Raw genomic sequence first — 18,234 nt, 5'->3', positions numbered from 1 at the left:
TACTCTCCTTCACGTACACAGAACTGCTTCTATTTATCATCCTCAGACTCATTCCTTCCTGGCAGTGAAGAGGGTCTTCAGGTCTTCACAGTTCATCAAGTCTATGCCTCTGCACACATCAGTCTTATACTCTCCAGAAATGTCACGGGTTCAGGAGGTAAATGATACTCTGCATGTTCAATGTTTATCACCATCCATTTGAAAGTCATAACAAAGGAGCCCTAAAAAGTGATCTATCCTGTAGTGATTGATTTTTGGTTTTACTCAGTTTCTTATAAAATGAATTTCTCAGCTCTATTAACTTTATACCAGGTGTTTGCTCAGTTAAAAACCTCTCTGGTATTCTGCATATTTTTCCACAACAGGCTTCATAACACCTTGTCTTGCTTATCCAATACCTTGGCAGCAGACTGCATTTTACGGCTCCACTCCAAGAGATGTTTTCATGCAAACCTTCAGTTTTTTAGGAGCAAATGCCTTTCTTAGTCAATCGATCTTCCTTTTGCGTGATGATGTTTTGGGCTTCTTTCCATCATTGGGATGAAAAAAAAATGTATTTTCCATCTGCACCAGTTATTAATTTCATGTCTTTCAGCTCCAAACCCACCCTCTGTATCCTGCTTTATAATACAGCAGCTGGGCTCTACAGGCTCTATTTCTCTTTGCCAGCTGGCTTAACGTTAGGTTTTGACAATAGGAGGTGTGGGAGGGACAATGCAAGACTGAAGGTCTTTTTCTTCGCCTTCTGGTTTTCTGTTTTTCAGTGTAGCAGGTCACAGATCAAATGCAGTACCCCAGCAGTGTTTTATAGCAGTGGCAGGCTGCCTTTTGCAGCTCAATGGTGGGCATCTTCCACTCATTTCCCCATCACCATGCTGCAGGAGGCATGCTACTGTCACAGCCGGAAGCTCTCTCTGAGGTCTGAACACAGTCTTGCAAGGGCCTTTTCTCTTAGTTTCTAAATTTGTTCCTTGATTAGTTTTCCCTTAGTTCTCAGTGCAATAGCTGCTTCCTGTAGTTACTGCCTCCCTGGTCCTTAGCATTCTGTTGTACTCCTCTTAACAGTTAACCACCCTTTGTAGAGTTAACAAGTCTTTATTTAAAAATTTCCTGTTCAGATTTCTGCTGTGATTTAGGTCTCCTGCCTGGACCCTGATTAATATACCAGTTTATAATTCATTTGTGTTTGATTTTTATTTTTGAAAGATGACAAGAACAAAGGACTCTATTTCATCAGGGTGGGGGTGTGTGTGCACACTCGCACATGTGCACATGTCTGTATGTGGTGATTCATCACAGTGGTTAAGAGCATAGGAACTGAAACTGAATTGGCTTTGCCACTTCCTAGCTGTGTGTCCTTGGGCAAATTGTCTTTTTGTGCTTGTGTTCTCATCTGTAAAGTGGGGATACGTAGGGTTGCTAGACAAAATACAATCTACCCAGGTTAAATTTGAATTTCAGATGAATGACAAATAATTTAGTATAAGCATGTCCTGAATATTGCATGAGCATCCATTTTGTATTTTATTTGCTAAATCTGACAATCCTAATACCACATCATAAAAGGTCAAATGAGTGATTATGTGTGAAGGATTTGGAACAAACTTGGCAGATGACAGTCACGCCATAGTTGGTCATTCTTTTGCTTGTGTTACAGTAGATCAGCACCCCTTCTCAGGGACACTGCATGAATTGTAATGTTCCTGCTGTATTTATTGTTCCCCTTAATGGCATTGTCCACAGCCCCCCACCTTCCATCCTTCAAAGCCAGGCAATCTTTTTGGCAGGTGTAGCTACTGGTGAGATCAGCATGTGCCTCTTACTCTGGGCAGCCCCATCTCAGGTTAGGCATCATCAGTCTATGGGGCAGCCTGTGGAAATGGTGCTGGCCACTAGGGTAGTAGGAATGAGGTAAGGAAATCCGAACTGATGCAGAATACAGAGGAGATGGCTCAGTGAGGATTGAAGGGAAGAAGCACAGATATGCAGAGATGAGAAAATTCATCATGAGGGGAACTTTGAAGCAGAGAGAAAGGGGGCGGGCATCTTGAAATGCTGAAATCCTGCTATGTTTCCTCTTTCTAGTCCTCAGGCAACCCTACCATGAACGCCCTTTTTCTCTTGAGCTAGAAGTGAGTTTCTGCTCCTTGCAGACAAACCCCCAACACACACAAGCACACAGATGCACACACACACAGTCTCTCTTTCTCTCTCTCTCATACACACACACACACAATCAAATACATGAACATCACTACTTCGTTTAACAAATTATATTTTGGGTGCTCTTAGGGGTGGGAGGTAGAGATAAAAAGTTGGGGAACACCATCTCCCTCCTTGAAGACACAGTGTCTGGAGGATTGGGAACAGGAGAAGGTAAGGCATAATGGACTCCTCAGCAAATGTCAGAACTGAGGTATGTAGAAAACATAGTCCACTAATGTACTTGGTAGGAATTTTCAGTTCATCAGCTGGCAGAGTTAATATTTTCTGAAAAATATATTCTCATACTAGGAAAAATATGAGAGATAGGACAAATTTTTCTTTTCCTTCTAGGCACTGAACTACATCCAATTTTTGGTGTAATGTGAGTATTCCAGAGATTATAAGCATGGAAAGATAGAAGGAACACAGAAAACTGAAAGCCTCAGGCAGCGGGAGAAGCAAGACATTCTATAGTTTAGGGCAATATGAATGCAGACATGATAGTCTTTAAAGTGCATAAATGCATAATTACTTATAAATTCCATGCACAGTTGCATATCTGCACATGTATACATGCATAAAAATATATATTGAAGACATACTGAAGTTTGGTGGATCTTCCATAGATGTAATGCTTGCATCACAGCTCTTCCCCAGTGGATCACAGAATCATGTTTTCTATGATATCTAAATATTGGGAACTGATAAATTACACAATTCTTAGAGGCTTTGGGGGTCACGAGAAAGGACAAAGGAGGACAGGGAGAGGGGGAACTGGAAGGCACCAAGAAGAGAAACACAGCAGAGACTGAAATGTACAGGAGAAGTGGGTGTCTCTGCACACCCCCTGGGAAGGCCTCCAGCACTTCTTGACTCTGGAGATAATCACCCTCAGGGTGTCCCCTAGTGGAGCTCAGGGCTTGTTTACAATATAAATTAGAGCATTGTAAGGTGAGCAGAGGACAGTTTCTTCTCTTGTTTGAAGGACTCACAGTGCTCTTTTTTCCTCAGGTCTCCAGCTCCTTGTACATATGCTTGAACTTACACCAGAATCCCTGACTCAGGAGAATCAATATTGTTGTAAGAACCCCAAAGAAAAGTATTTCACTCTCTGCTTGGTCAGTCATTGCAACTACTCACAATTTATCACTCCAATCTAGTGGTAGAAGTACCCTGCGGGGTTGATTACAGGTGAGGAGTGGAATGTGCTGCTAGTCATTCACAAGCATTTGCTGAGCCACTGGGCACCAGAAGCTGTGGTAGATGTAAGGCACTTACTATATTCCAGGTGTGTCCTAAGCATTGACTCATTTAACTGTCCCAGCAGCCCTGGGAGAAGGGCACCATTTTGCCAACAAGGGAGTTTAAGTGCAGAGGAGTCACAAAGCCTGCTTGGTGCCCTGGCAGGACTGAGCCCAGGCTGTTTGGCTTTGGAGTCTAAATGCCTAGTCACAGTACCATGCTACTTTGGATACAAATGTATAGCATAGGCCTTACTCTCCGAGAATTTAAAAGTGGGTATATCCCCAGTGTTTCTCATTCTTCCAAAATGGGGGCTCTAAGTTCCAGCTTCTGATGCTCAAGCATCTCTTACACATGGAGTATGGCAGTTGTTGCAATCCAGGACAAAACAGGCCATTGAGGGGTGCCTGCGTGGCTCAGTCAGTTAAGTGTCTGACCTTGGCTCAGGTCAAGATCTCAGGGTCCTGGGATGGAGCCGCATGTGGGGCTCCTCATTTAGCAGGGAGTCCACTTCTTTTCCCTCCCCCCCCGCCCCCACTCGTGCACATGCACACTCTCTTGCTCTCTCACTCTCTCTCTCAAATAAATAAGTAATTCTAAAAACTCAACAGGTTGTTTAAAGCAAACCTGTTTTCCCTGCTATAGAACAGGCCAGTCTCCACTCAAAACAATGACTGGACCATCTTCTTTGTATATGTAATAACAAAACTTCAACAATCACTTTATGGTGACTTATTTGATCCAAGAAAATTGTGTATAGGTTAAAGCACACTTCCCCAGTAAATTATACTCTAATTGCAAGGAGAGAATTTAAAACTTTCTTTAGAAGGAGTCTGGGAAGATCAACCCATGTGGCCAATCAGTAAGAACTTCACTGGGGGACTCAGTGAGCAAGACCTGGGGGACAGGGTGTCGCACTACAGGTTTCTGTATTTGTTATTTCTGATATGGCAGCTAAATACATCACAGCTTTAGGGCTCTGTGAGCCAAGTCTGATCAGAAGTTCCCCCCTGGATTAATGATCCAAGATCAGAACAAAATGCAAGTGAAGGAGCAAAAAACTGTCAAAATGTACTGTTTTTGTTTTTGTTTTTAAAGATTTTTTTTTTTAATTTATTTATTCTTGAGAGATAGAAGGAGAGACAGAGCCAGAGACACAGGCAGAGCCAGAGCCAGAGGGAGAAGCAGGCTCCATGCACCGGGAGCCCGACGTGGGATTCGATCCCGGGTCTGCAGGATCGTGCCCTGGGCCAAAGGCAGGCGCCAAACCGCTGCGCCACCCAGGGATCCCTCAAATTGTACTGTTGACAGAGATCCTATTTCCAGTGGTTCTAGTGCCAGAAGGGGCGAGTTAAAAGTGAATTCTGCAAGTGGATGAAATGCTAGAGTCCCAAGGTTGCAGGGTAGTGACATAAATTCAAATATTAGGCCCTAAGCATGTCAGTAGCTTCTGGTGCCTGGAGACCTCCATTCCAGGAGACAACTGGGGTCTGCCTGTTTTTTGCAGGCATGAAGCAGTAGCTGGTATAAGGTCAGGTAGGCTTAGGTGGTGGGATCTCAGGATTGCTCTTGAAGGTAGTGGGAGTTAGCTCCTCATAAGGTTCATTTTATGTCTCCTTTACCCCAGTGAATGGGATGTTACCCATCATTAAAGACTGATCTCTTTGGGTTGCTCTCTCTGTGTGTTCCTCTCTCCCTCTGTCTGTTTCCTTTTTCCTCCCTTCCCCTCACCCCTCCACATAAATTCCTGCTTGAGAGAGCTCATATGGCCTTGTTTGAATGCTTGGCTTTGGAATCAGACAGATGTGAGTTTACATCCTTGTTAGCTATTTGACCTCAGACATGTCTCAGTCTCACTAAGCTTTAGTTTATTTGTAAATTAGGATGATAACACCTAGTCCATTGAATGGTGAGGATTCATTGAAATAATGGGTATAATTGGAAGCAATTATTCTGTTTTTAAGAAATTCATATTCAGGTATGATTTATAAGACCTGTGTTTCCAAAGAAAGGGGAAATGGTGTAGTAACAACACAAGTCAACCCAGACACTACAATTTCTGAGCTGGAAGAGATTTGAGAGATCACTTGAACTGGGAAGGGTACTGAAAGGCGGAAGAGGTAGAAAGGAAGGTAAGGAATTAAGGATTTCATCTGAATTTCATTCATTCATTCCAAAAATCTGTCCTGAATATTTACTATGTTCAAAGGGCCAGGCCAGACATTCTCATTGCCTTAAACTTTGTTAGCATCTAGTAGAGGGGATAAGAAATGGACCCACTTTAGGATCAGTCTCATGAGAGCTGTTCTAAGGACAAGTGCACATCTCCCTAGAGGGAGAGCAACAAAGGGTGACCTCTATGTACATTTGTCCTGGCAGGATGCCTCGTCCATCTGATTATCTTTCCTGTTAAAGATCCTCAAAGCAAGTAAGTTCATAGCTGCCCTTGGTAACCAGTTCTGAGTTTTAAAACAGTAACAGGCAATTCTTCTTGATGTCTAACTAAAACATCTTGTGCTGGGACACCTGGATGGCTCAGCGGTTTGGCACAGGCCTTCGGCCCAGGGCATGATCCTGGGATCCCAGGATCAAGTCCCATATCGGGCTCCCTGCATGGAGCCTGCTTCTCTCTCTGCCTATGTCTCTGCCTCTCTCTGTGTGTGTCTCTCATAAATAAATAAAATCTTTAAAAAATTTTTTTAAAAAAAGGTAACACATCTTGTGCTGCAGTTTAAATCTGATCCCTCTGGTCTGTTCTCAGAGAAGATGGAGAGCAGCTGGCCACCACCTTCTGCATAACAACACTTTAGGGGAATGGAGACTGTTATTAAGTCCCTATTGGGCTCCAGATACAATTACCTGTCACGAGTAGACTGAGGAAACAGGATGCAAACACTGTAATTCATTTTCATGGCAAGTGAGTTTCTGTGGGAATTTAGCAACCCCGAGGCCAGTGCAATTGCCTTTGTCAAGTAAACAAGGGACAAGATATTGGGGTAGGCAGCTGTGAGGTGGCCGGTGATTTTTTCCCAAGGGCAGTAAACTACGATGTATGCCAGGAAAGAAACACTTCATCACTATTACAACCTAGAGAAGTTCATTCTAAAGCCTCAGTCTTAGAGGACAAGGGAGGTTTGCTCCCCAGTCAGAATCAGTCATCGTCTTAGGGAGAAGCAGGTGGTAAAAAGAGCAGTAAAGAGAGAAATCAATTAGGTTTTAACTTTATCTTAACTAATTTGATGTCATACTAACAGTTGTTAAAATAAAAAAAAAGACCTCTATTTAAGGGTGCCTGGATGGCTCAGTTGGTTAAGAATCTGATTCCTGATTTCAACTCAGGTCGTGATCTCAGAGTCGTGAGATCAGGTCCTGCATTGGGCTCCACACTGAATGCAGAATCTGCTTCTCTCCTTCCTCCTCTCCCTTTGCCTCTCCCCGTGTTCGTGCTCTCTCTCATTCTAAAATAAATCAATCTTAAACCAAAAAAAAAAAGATATCTATTTATTATCTCCTAAGCCCTCAGAAAATAAGCCTCAAATGGTAGTAGTTTTAAACTACAAAGTACTGAATATTGTTGGGGTAATAATGCCCATTGCTGAAGTAATAACTTCCAATCCAAGAAATACTTTTCTATTTGCAAATATTAAGGAAGGGTAGCAGAATATGCCACTTCAAAATATGCTGCTTAGGTATGTTGATTACTTTGAACCAGTGGCTCTCCAAAAAACAGCAAATACAAGGAGAGGAGTCTTCTGAACAATCCTATCTGCCTAAAGACAGATCTTCCAAAAGGAACTCATTTGTCATAAATCCCCTCCCTGGGAGTCTGATCAGCCAAGGAAGACTGACTCTCATCACAGGAGAGGAGACTAGAAGTACCACACCCAGACAAAGTGTGTCACAAACTATTATATCTTTCATCTGTTCTCCTGAGGGCCCATCCATTTATCTCCCCTAAAAAACATTTACTCTCCCCTAAGAGGCCTACATCCTACCCCCTTTCCCTATTAAGATGATATGTAAGCCTGAATTCTAAGCTACCTCAGAGTTACTCATTTTTCCCTGAGTATCTCCCTTTTATACATAAGGTACACATGTTAATAAGCTTCTGTTTGTTTTTCCCTTGTTAGTCTGTCTTTCATTACAGAGGTCTCAGTCAAGAATTCAGAAGGTAGAGGGAGAACTATTTTTCCTGCCCTATATTGACCATGAAACTTCTTTGTGTTTTGTTCAACTTCTCTCTTAGTAGTCAACTATTTTATAGACATCAGATTTGAAGAGGTATTCAGAAGGTAACACATTAATCACTTCCCTGTCTACTAGTGTTCAGAGATGGATCTCTCCTGTCCTTCAAGAATTCGATGAAAGGAAACCGGACTCTTGTTAAAGTACATGCAGCATTTACATGGTATGTAAATATATCATTCTTTTGCTACCATCAAAAGGAAAATATCTATGAACATGCATCTTGATTTGTCAGAATCTCCATCTTTTTCTTTCTTGTTTTTCTCTTTATTTCCATATTGTGCTGTCAGAGCTCCTCAATTCCCATCTGAGGTTCTTTGAGATGAAAATGCCTTTGTTCTAATTATCTTCCTTCTACTATAGGTGAATGCAACAGTCCCATGTTTGAAATACATCTTGTCCTGACATTAGACTAACATGAGGACCTTCACATAAAGCAAATCCCGTTGTGCAGAGGGGGGAAACAAGAGTCTCGGTTGTTTGGTCAAAATCCTATACCAGGGCACAAAGTACATTCAGGAATTTTTTACCTTTGGGCCACTGATGGGGATCCTGGGCTATGACATTCTTCCTAAAAGGTGTAACACCAAATTTGGCTAGATGGGGGAGGATGGATGAAATGAACTTTTAAGAAGACTTGCAGTCAGAATGTATTTTTAACTAATGCATTGTTAAGAGATTAATATAGTATTTAGGTCATATATCCCAGTAGGTCTGGATTCCTAGGGTTCAAAACTTCAGTGTATTCCTGGATATTGACTGCAAATCTCTATTCTTGATCAATAGTATAATCACTTCTCTCTCCTATCTAGCAGATCAGGTTTTGGGTAAGACAAATTGTCAGGCAATACAATTAGGATAAAAAATATTTCTTGAAGTTGAAAAGATAAATCAATATCAATATGACTAAATTGAGCAGGGACTCCCTCCCAACCTCTTTAGTGCCAGTCCCTTTCCTAGTAGGACTTTTAAGAATTTACTACATAGGGTTTAAGCTTGGAATTTTTCTTAACATATGCCATACACACTTTCCTATGTCATTAAATGTTACTCAGAAAGATCATTTTCACAGACATGATGTTCAATCTTATATATATGCTGAAAATCTTACACATATGCTGTAGTATATTTAACATTCCCCTACTTTAGCTAGGTATATTGTTTCCATTGTTTAATCTTATCACCCTTTCATATTAAAAATAACAGGAACAATGTCAGGCATTTATTTAGGCTCAAAGGCAATCACAAAATTATAGTTTGTCTAGTTTCCCAGCAATTTCTAGGGTGGGAGGAGATCTAGAACGTTTTGGTTGCTCACAAACGCAATTATTTCCTAACAGCGTGGCCAGTATGTTGTTCAAGTATGGCGAACACTGGCACCCTATTCAGATCAGGGAGGCATTCGTTCACCGTTCTATGCCCTGTGCTAGGCACATTATATTTGAGATACTATGCCTGTTCCAGATACCACCCTTCATAAGCAACATGGACCAACATTTAGAGGAGATCAATAAAATCTTGTATTATCAATGAGTAATGGCTGAGAGAAGGGAGAGGTTTAACCTTGAGGAAGAGATCAGCCTAAGGTTATGAGACCACAGATTTCAAATAAAGGAAAGAACATTCTGGAGAAGAAGAATTTAGATTTACCCCCATGCTTGAAAGCTATAGGAAGATTTCAGAGGATGTGGCCTAGAACAATTTAGAAAATAATAAAATAAAAGGAAAGCTAGTGACACCCTATGGACTTTGCCAGATTGCCTCTTCCCATCTGAGGACTGTGAGGTTGGAAGAGCAGGGTTAAATTAGAGATGGCCTAGATATGAAACAGCTGGCTCCTCTTCTTGGCCAAGGTTCCATCCTTGCCTCTAGCCACCTTCTATACTTACCTTAGGCAAGTTCATCTGCCTCCAAGTCTTTAACACCCACTTATCCAAACATGATTTTCCCATCTACATCTCCAGCCCTTGCCTTTCTTCTGAGCTCCATTACTATCTGGAGAAGAGTCATCACAGTTTAACTGTGATGGAGGGGCACCTGGGTGGCTCAGTTGTTGAGCCTCTGCCTTTGGCTCAGGCTGTGTGTCTCTGGATCGAGTCGCACATGCCCTGCAGGGAGCCTGCTTCTCCCTGTGCCTGTGTCTCTGCCTCTCTCTGTGTGTCTCTCATGAATAAATAAATAAAATCTTAAAAAAAAAAAAAACGTGATGGATCAAAATCAAGATGTATCTCCCTGTCTTCATTAGTTAGGACTCTTGATTGCAGGTGTCGAAACTCAACAGTAACTACCTGAGGCAAAAGTGTAATTTATTGGCTCATGTTAACCAAACTGTAGGACGGGCAGGAATCAAACTAGCATCAGGGATGCCTGGAATCAGGGACTGAAAGGCCACCAGAACTCACTTTCCTTCTGTCTCTCATTCCTGCTTCTCTCCACATGTTAGTTTCCATTTTTCTCTACTGAAGACAAACTTCTCCCACAGATGAGACATAACCACTGGAATCTCTATATTTACAACTTCACAGACTCATCATCAGAAAAGTTCCTCCCCTTAGTGCCAATTCAAAATTCAGAATTATCAAGGAAGGTCTCTGGGTCACACGTTGACCATGTTGACCAAACACTCATATAAGATAAAGAGAATAAGACAGTAGGACTGGACCAGCATGCATCTGGCATGCATCCCCCAGAACAATCATTATAGCTAAGGAAATGGGGTCACATTAAAAAAGAAAAAAAAAAAAAAAAGAAAGGCAGCTCTCATTAGGTTCATGAATTCACATAGGGCAGAGGTATTCACAGGTATGTCTGCTGTTCCCAGGAAAGGGGCACAGCATACAGTAAACAAAACATTAATGCCCACTGCATTCTCCAGCAATGGTCTGTCTCCCATATTCTTCATCCCTACCGATGATATCACTTCTCATCCAGTCTTGCAAACTGTGCCTCAGCTTCTTAAAAACTTTGGTCAATTCCTCAAAGATCCACACTCCTTAGCTTAGAATGCAAATCCCTTCCCAATCTGGCTCCAACTTACCTTTTCAGCCTTATCTCTTTTAATTCTGTTCCACTCCCACACTCTGCTTTCCTCACAACCACCGTGCTGTCACATTTGCTTACTCTTCCTCAGACACACAGATCCCATCCAAGCTCTGCACATTTGTCCACACACTCCTCTTTGTCTGCATTTTTTGTCCTTTCTCATTTTTGTCACCTTCAAGATTAGGTATAATATCTAGAATATCTAGAATTTTTGTCCTTATTCTACCCTTCAGGCACATCTTGTATTTCCCATGACATATTAATTCATCTCTCTGACAAGCACTTATTACATGGAATTATCATTTATTTGTTTAGGTACTTGTCTCCTCACCAGGCCAAGAGCTCTTGGAAGGCAAGGGCTATTCATTGTTCATCTTTGAAGTCAGTCCTAGCAAAGGGCCTGGAATGTGAATGGCTATCATCTGACACATAGTGGATGGTCAATAAATGTAGAATAACTAAAGCAATAATTAACATTTTCTAACTTATAGAATTCATTTGGTAGTTTTAATAACTGAAACCACGTATTACCAAAACTAAGGCTTTTTTAAGGAAATGAGTGTTAATTAAGAGATAATGAGTGGGTTCATTTGTTTTCATTATTTCTACCCAAAATACTTCATTCACATTTGCCAAATGCTATTGCATTGTCCTCCATCCAGTCATATGCTGAATGTATGTCATGTTTTTGAAGGCTTTTCAGTGTTCTGTTAGCCCAAACTGTAAATAGATTTTCTCTTCCCTGGGTTCCAGAGTGCACACTGCACCACTGGCAAGAAAATGAATATTGTATCTGTGGAGCTGGCTATACACTAAGCAATTCACATACCTGTTGGTTAGTCATGGGTTCTCCCCCTAGATGAATAGATTTCAATAGCAAAGATCCAAACAGTTGTGCAGTTTGTAACAAGTGAATTGTATTACTAAATAAGAGCCTTTATTTTTGAGTGATATGACTTTTGTCTAGGTCCTCAGAGTTTATTCAAGATTATTCTTACCCCATCCCTCTGCAATTTGCTTTCCCACACAGGAGGTGAAGGCATAAAATACAGCTAGAGGCCTCCCACAAACCCATCATATTCTCTGTTGTTGCCTCTTCCCCTCTGAGGGTTGTGAGGTTGGAAAAGCAAGGTAAAATCAGAGATGGCCCCAGACGCCTCGGGGCATTCCTCAAAATCTAGATTATCTATGAGGCTGTTCCCTGCTTGTGGAAGTCATGTATCCTGTGTGACAGCAGGGGGAATACCTGAGAAGTAACAAGCTAGATCGCATGGCTTCCTGTGGAATCATTCCTCTTATTAGAATAAACTGGACTCTCCAAGGTCATCTGGTAAGAGGGTCAACTTTCTTTAAAACACCTCTGGCTACACTAAAGGTACCCTCAATCTTTGCTATTTTAGTATATTTTGCTTATTATTTAGCTTTCCCTTTATTTTAGTATATTTTGCTTAATAATTAGTCTTCTGTCTACCCTCCATTTTATGGTCCAAGTCTGATTCTAAGCTGGAGAACTGTGAACATAAATTGCTTTGCAGAATTGCTCTTACTTTTATTGTTGGCAGCTTTGAGAGTAAAAGTTGTGTATTGCAGAAGGGGCCTTCAGACCACTTCATTTTACAGATGTGGGACTGAGGCCCAGGAGGAGGAAGTGACTTGCCAAGTTGGTGGAAGGGCCAAGACTGGACTCAAGTTAATGCAATGATTTGTAAGACTAACAATTTATACATGTGTGGATATTCAAGGCATGCAGCTAGGTGCTGCTAGAAGAAAAGAGGACAAATTACAACCTGGCTCCAAGCACTTGACAGTCAATGATGGCAGGTTATTTAACTGCAGTCTATGATAATCTAGATGAAGCTAAAGCATTAGATGCAATTGTTGCTATAGTTGACTATGAAAATACACAAAATATTCTCACTAGGAGAGTCTCAGGCTAGAAGGGATACCCAAAATTCTACTGTCCTTACCCACAAATCTGCTTTATTCCCAATCCACTAGGGCTGTCTGGAGTAGATAAGACACAGATCTGTCTCGGGGAGATGGATGGACAGTAAGGAATCTAAACCACAGATATATTCTGGGGCACCTGGGTGGCTCAGTTGCCTAAGGGTCTGACTCTTGATTTTGGCTCAGGTCATGATTTCAGGAACATTATATTGGAACCTGTGCTGATGCTCTGTGCTCAGCATGGAATCTGCTTGAGATTTTCTTTCTCCCTCTCCCTCTGCCCCTCATCCTGTTCACACACTCTCTCTTATAAATAAATAAATAAAATCTTAAATAAATCATAGATATATTCTTATTTATATTGCTTGGACTTTCTGTGCCTTGGTTTCTCTTTCCAGCATTCCACATTTCTTATGCTTTCTGAGAAGTGAAGGATTTTGTTGAGATCTATAGCACTGCTGCACTACAGCATGACTTCTCCCAGACCTTCTGGCCCTCCCACCAGTGCCTTACAGATACCCTCCTCTTGGAACTACTCAATCAGTAATAAAATTGTATTTCATCACTGAGCAACTAGCATAAGTGAGTGCTAAGTGTTTTTCACACCCACACAGTCGCAGATAATGCTCACAACATCACTAAAGGAAAAGGAACCAGCAGTTCAGAGGAGTCTGGCAACTTCTCCAAGGTTACATGGCTAGAAAGTGGCAGAGCTGAGTTTCTGACTAAAACCTTTCATTGTAACACATTGTTTTTCAAACACAGAGTGCTAAACACAGGACACATATATTTTCAAAATGTTCATCTTAAGATACACTTATTTTTTATTTTATTTTTAAAGATTTTATTTATTTATGTGAGAGAGAGAGAGAGAGAGAGAGAGAGAGGCAGAGATATAGGCAGAGGGAGAAGCATATTCCCATGGAGAGCCCAATGTGGGACTCGATCCCAGGACCTTGGGATCACACCCTGAGCCAAAGGCCGATGCTCAACCACTGAGCCACCCAGATGCCCACCTATTTTATTTTTTTTAAATGAAGGATATCAGTGCTAAGATCAGCCAAATAAGGCCACGTTGCAACAAAGTTATGCCAAAGGACCACTGGACTAGTAATCACAATACCCATGACTGGGGTCTGTGCCAGCTCACACTACCTCAGGGAGTCAGACCATTCTGTCCTCCTCGGTGGCAAGTTATTATCTGATATCCTGCCCACTCCCAACCAGGTTCATAGGAATAGTCTGAAATCATACCTTTTAAAAAATTGTAGTGTACCAAGTTCAACTCCTCAGAGTTTGAGAGAAGTATTTCAGAAATGTGTGTTGGTATGTCATGGATTCCAATTTTAAGCCAAGCTAATGACGTCTCTTTTCTGACACACATTTTATAAAGAGCAAATAATATGCATATTGTTTTCTGAGGCATTAACTTCACAATTGTAAGAAACAGAGTATCTTATCTGTGTCAAGGAGGATGGTGAAACCCAGGCTCTGTATCTTGCAAATGATATAGAGCATATCCAGGAGACAGTACCACAGGTAGATAAAGAGCTGTAGAGTAAGGCCAAAGAGAAGTTAGAGAATGGAGACTAGTTTATATTTTATTTTATTTTTATTTTATGGCTGAAGAGATAAGTTTTGAAGAGTAACTGTCTCTCTGTTCATGGATTCAGAAAGTGTCCAATAATTATTTGCTGGGCTAAATAAAATTTCACATGAGAAAAGGAGAAGATAAGATGAAATGCTAGCATATGAATGAATGGTTATATAGGAAGAACTTTTGAACGGTCAAGACTCTAAAACATTAAAAGACGTCATTATTGGGAAGGGGCCCCCCTTTCCTCAGAAATTACTACAAATGGGATAAATGCATACTCTGGCGGACCTGAGTGGGGGCTGTCCCACCTGGTGGCAGAGGGAGAAACCAGATTATTTCTGGAGTGTCCCTTTATCCCTCTCTCCAAAGGGCAGACAGGTACTCAGCTCCCAGATGGCGCTGCCAGTTTGAAGGGAGGTGCTGCCACCTAGTATTTGTTGCTCTTATCCTGAGTGGCACCCACCGGCCTAGGAACCCGGTAACATAGTCTCTTGTCCTCCAGCCACATGACATAGCAAAGCCCTTCAAGAAACATGATCACATTAAACTATTTGTTCACTGAGAATATTCTTTTGAGAAACCTATGAGTAATTAGTACAGCACTGAAATGTGAGAATCCAGAGTCCACTTACACCTTTCATGTGGTGACTATGTAGGCAGCTACAGGTAACACTCAGAAAACTTGTTCTGTGTGCCTGTTCTATTAGAAAGACAGGGGCTAAGTGGTGGAAGATACTAGGAGGGGATTACAGATCAAGGTAAGATTTTCTAATGTTTAGCATCAAACTGATACTGCCTCATGGGAGTGGGTGCTTACTGTTACTATGTCCAGACAAAGGCTGGAGTAGTTCTTTATGGGAAAGCTGAAGAAGGCATTTACACCATCAAAACCATCAAAATGACTGACTGAAGTGCAGTCTTTAGCTCTCCTCTCATGCTAGACGTGGAGCTCCTTGAAAGCAGGGCTTTTTACCATTGTGTCCTTTGTTTAGCATGGTGCCTGGTATGTAGTACATATAGATGTTCAGTGAGTGTTTCGTTGAGTAAATGGATATAATCACTTAGAATTTCCCAGAAGGAAGAAAACTAGCCCAAATAAAATAGTTATTTACCAAGTTTAGAAGGACAAAAAGATTAGCCCCGGCCATTTAGAAACTGGCCTGGCATTCAGGCTAAGTCACATTATTCTCCTGTAGAATGTGAACTATCTCACAGAATTTGAACCTCAGACAAGGTTATTGGAGACTGTGATAAAATGAAACAAAGTGAAGCAACTTCATAATTTTGTCTAAGCACACACAAAAATAAGGTCACTGTATACCTGCAGAATACCAAACATCCCATCTTTCAGCCAAAATGAGAGATTGCTAGTACTTTACAAATTACAGTGTATCCCCTGCCTAGCCTTCCCAGCCAGCCAGATAAGATGTACTGAGATCCCCAATCAAAGATTCACCCTGCTGTCTGACAGCATCCAGTCCAGGGCAAAACCCTGCTTCCTTAGATGCTATCCCAAATGACCCAACCAAAGCCCAAATCCTATGATAAGTTCTAACACTCCCTTACTGGGACACCCCACAGTTCCTCATGGCCTGTGTTCTCCCTCACTGCAACCCAACTTGTTTAACTACAAGACTGCTTCTGGTGGTCTTCTGTTGAAGGCCACTGACCAAAGAGACGCTAAGGAAAAAAAAAAAAGTATGCCTCTACCTCCAAGTGTAATGGGAATCCTCTAAGAATCCCAGATCTGTGAGGGTTGAATTAGCTATAGAACACTTCCAAAAACAGGAAGGGTCTTCTAGATCACTACCCACTAACATTTACTGAAATTTACTCTATGCCAGGCACGATACATGCACTCTGCAGGAATGATTCCATCACATGAGGTAGGCATTATGATTATCCCCATTTATGGATGAGGAAATTGAATCACAGAGAGGTTCAGAAACCTCTTCAAGGTCAGCTAGCTGGTGAGTGGTGGAACCAGGAATCAACTTGGTCCTCTGACTCCAGAGCCCATGCTTCAGATAGATAGGACTTGGAAGGTAGAAGGCAGGTAGGCAGGTAGGTGTTTTGGTGGAAGCAACAAGGCATGAGCAAAGGCACGGGCAAGAATACACAAATCTACCTACCTAGCAAGCATCTTGATTCTCCTAGTAAGTTGTATGAAGACCTACACCATCTCTGCTTCCCTCTCCAGGTACCCCTTAGCACTGGTCCCAGTTCCCTTAAAGCTGACTCCCAGGGCCATGTACGGGGTTGGGGGCAACACTTCTGGTTCTTAAAGATGCTTGGATTCTTTAATTTTCAAAGTAATTAAAAATGCTATAACCTGCCTCCCCCACACACACCTTGTTCCCCTCACTTCCCAAAAGCCTGACATGACACAGTTGGGTATGGCCAGGGGACTGACATCAATCCTTCACCTAATTAATACCCACTCACCTTTCAGGTCTTCATGTTCAAATGCCACTTTTTGGGGCGGCTTCTGTAATTCTCTAGGTTACAGGCTTTCACAGTGGCCTGAACTCCCCTTGTTACAGTTCAGTATGTCCTCCCCGTGAGACTTTGAGTTCCACGAGAGCAGAGGCCATGCTTGACTTGTTCACTGCCTGGCACATCGCAGGACCTCAGAGTGGTAAACTTGAAAGGAAAGGGGGACGGAATGGCAACAGAGGTTCAGGGAGAGGCAGGACAATTCCCTTCCCTTTCTATTCCAAACTCTAGCTTCATAATGCATCACGATCCCTGCTACTGTACTTTCTTGACCCCAACACAAAACCATCCTCAGTCAGGTCAGACACTGTCTAGAGAAATCTAGCCATGCTCTGTCAGGTCTTTTATATCTAACAAGTTTTTGATAAACCTCACCTTCTGAAAAGTGAACCTTCCCCTCTGTTGATTTATCCAAGATCACACTGAGTCAAACATCAAAACTAGAAATAAAACTCACATCAGCAACTCTCAAGATGGTGCGTGATCTCCTTCTTAAAGGAATAAAGTGGAGGAACTGGGTTCAAACACTGAATTCACAAAGAATGTTAATCAAATGTGAACTTATAATGCCTGCAGCATCCACATGTTATCCAGGAGACATTAGAGCATAATGAGTCCTTCAGGAAAAGGGATTTTTTTTTTTTTTTTTAAGAAACAAGAAAGCCCAAGGAGTACAATCTGAATTTATAATTAATATTGCAAAAATGATTTGGATTAAATCCTGGATTATGATTCTCCCAAGCTGGCTTACCCCAGTGAAGTTAGCATAAACCAGAGTAAGAATCAGTTTCCTGTATGACCTCTTGGTAGAGGATACAGGAAGGCTAAAAAGCTGCAGGAAAAACAAATGTTTTTGGCATTATCCTGTGTTCCAGACACATGAGAAGCCACTTAAAAACGAGTAAAACCCATGTTAAATTCTTAGCTGCATCACCACACAGTGAGAAAGTTCAATAAAAGCCAAGTTCTCAGCCTGTAGTGCTGAAGAATGAAAGCCAAGCAATTAGAACTGAGAAAATGGATTACATAATCTTACAGCAGGAGAATTAACTCAGTAATAGCAAGGAATTTACTGTCTCCGTGTTAAGAATAACCAAGACATCTTTTTACCTGTGATGGGTCAGGTGCAGTTCAGTACAGGAAGGGGGCAGGGAAAAGAGAGAGCCAGCAGAAGCTCTTCACCACCTTCCAGCCTGTAGTCTCTGGAACATGAGAAGTGAACCACCTCTGCAAAACAGTAAAGCTTTAATGGATGAATTTAGAACATTTCTCCAAGGACATGTAGGGCTCATGTTTCCTGTATATATCACTCACAAAACCCAGGCAGCCCCCAAATAACTGTGTACTTCATTTTTTTTTTTTGAAATGTCCATTTCTGGGGTGCCTGGATGGCTCAGATGGTTAAGTGTCTGCCTTCGGCTCAGGTCATGATCCCGGGGTCCTGGAATGGAGCCCCATAT

General features: G+C 41.7%; 2 protein-coding genes across 2 annotated transcripts in view; both read right to left on the bottom strand.

The window, feature by feature from the left end:
* Positions 1 to 18,234, bottom strand: part of CRACR2A (calcium release activated channel regulator 2A) — a 202,119-nt gene that overhangs the window by 180,142 nt on the left and 3,743 nt on the right. Inside the window, exons 2-3 of the mRNA XM_072766208.1 lie at positions 17,885 to 18,001; positions 16,724 to 16,921 (exon numbers count right to left, since the gene is read on the bottom strand). The gene's annotated coding sequence lies outside the window, so the exon portion shown is untranslated. The remainder of the gene's footprint in view (positions 1 to 16,723; positions 16,922 to 17,884; positions 18,002 to 18,234) is intronic.
* The window catches only part of PARP11 (poly(ADP-ribose) polymerase family member 11), a 49,897-nt gene continuing 47,740 nt past the window's right edge, over positions 16,078 to 18,234 (bottom strand). Inside the window, exons 9-10 of the transcript XR_012002982.1 lie at positions 17,885 to 18,001; positions 16,078 to 16,921 (exon numbers count right to left, since the gene is read on the bottom strand). The gene's annotated coding sequence lies outside the window, so the exon portion shown is untranslated. The remainder of the gene's footprint in view (positions 16,922 to 17,884; positions 18,002 to 18,234) is intronic.

Source organism: Vulpes vulpes, chromosome 8, assembly GCF_048418805.1.
Source record: "Vulpes vulpes isolate BD-2025 chromosome 8, VulVul3, whole genome shotgun sequence".
Lineage (NCBI taxonomy): Eukaryota > Metazoa > Chordata > Mammalia > Carnivora > Canidae > Vulpes > Vulpes vulpes.
Note: the sequence above shows the minus strand (reverse complement) of the source record. Positions and strands in the feature narration are given on the sequence as shown.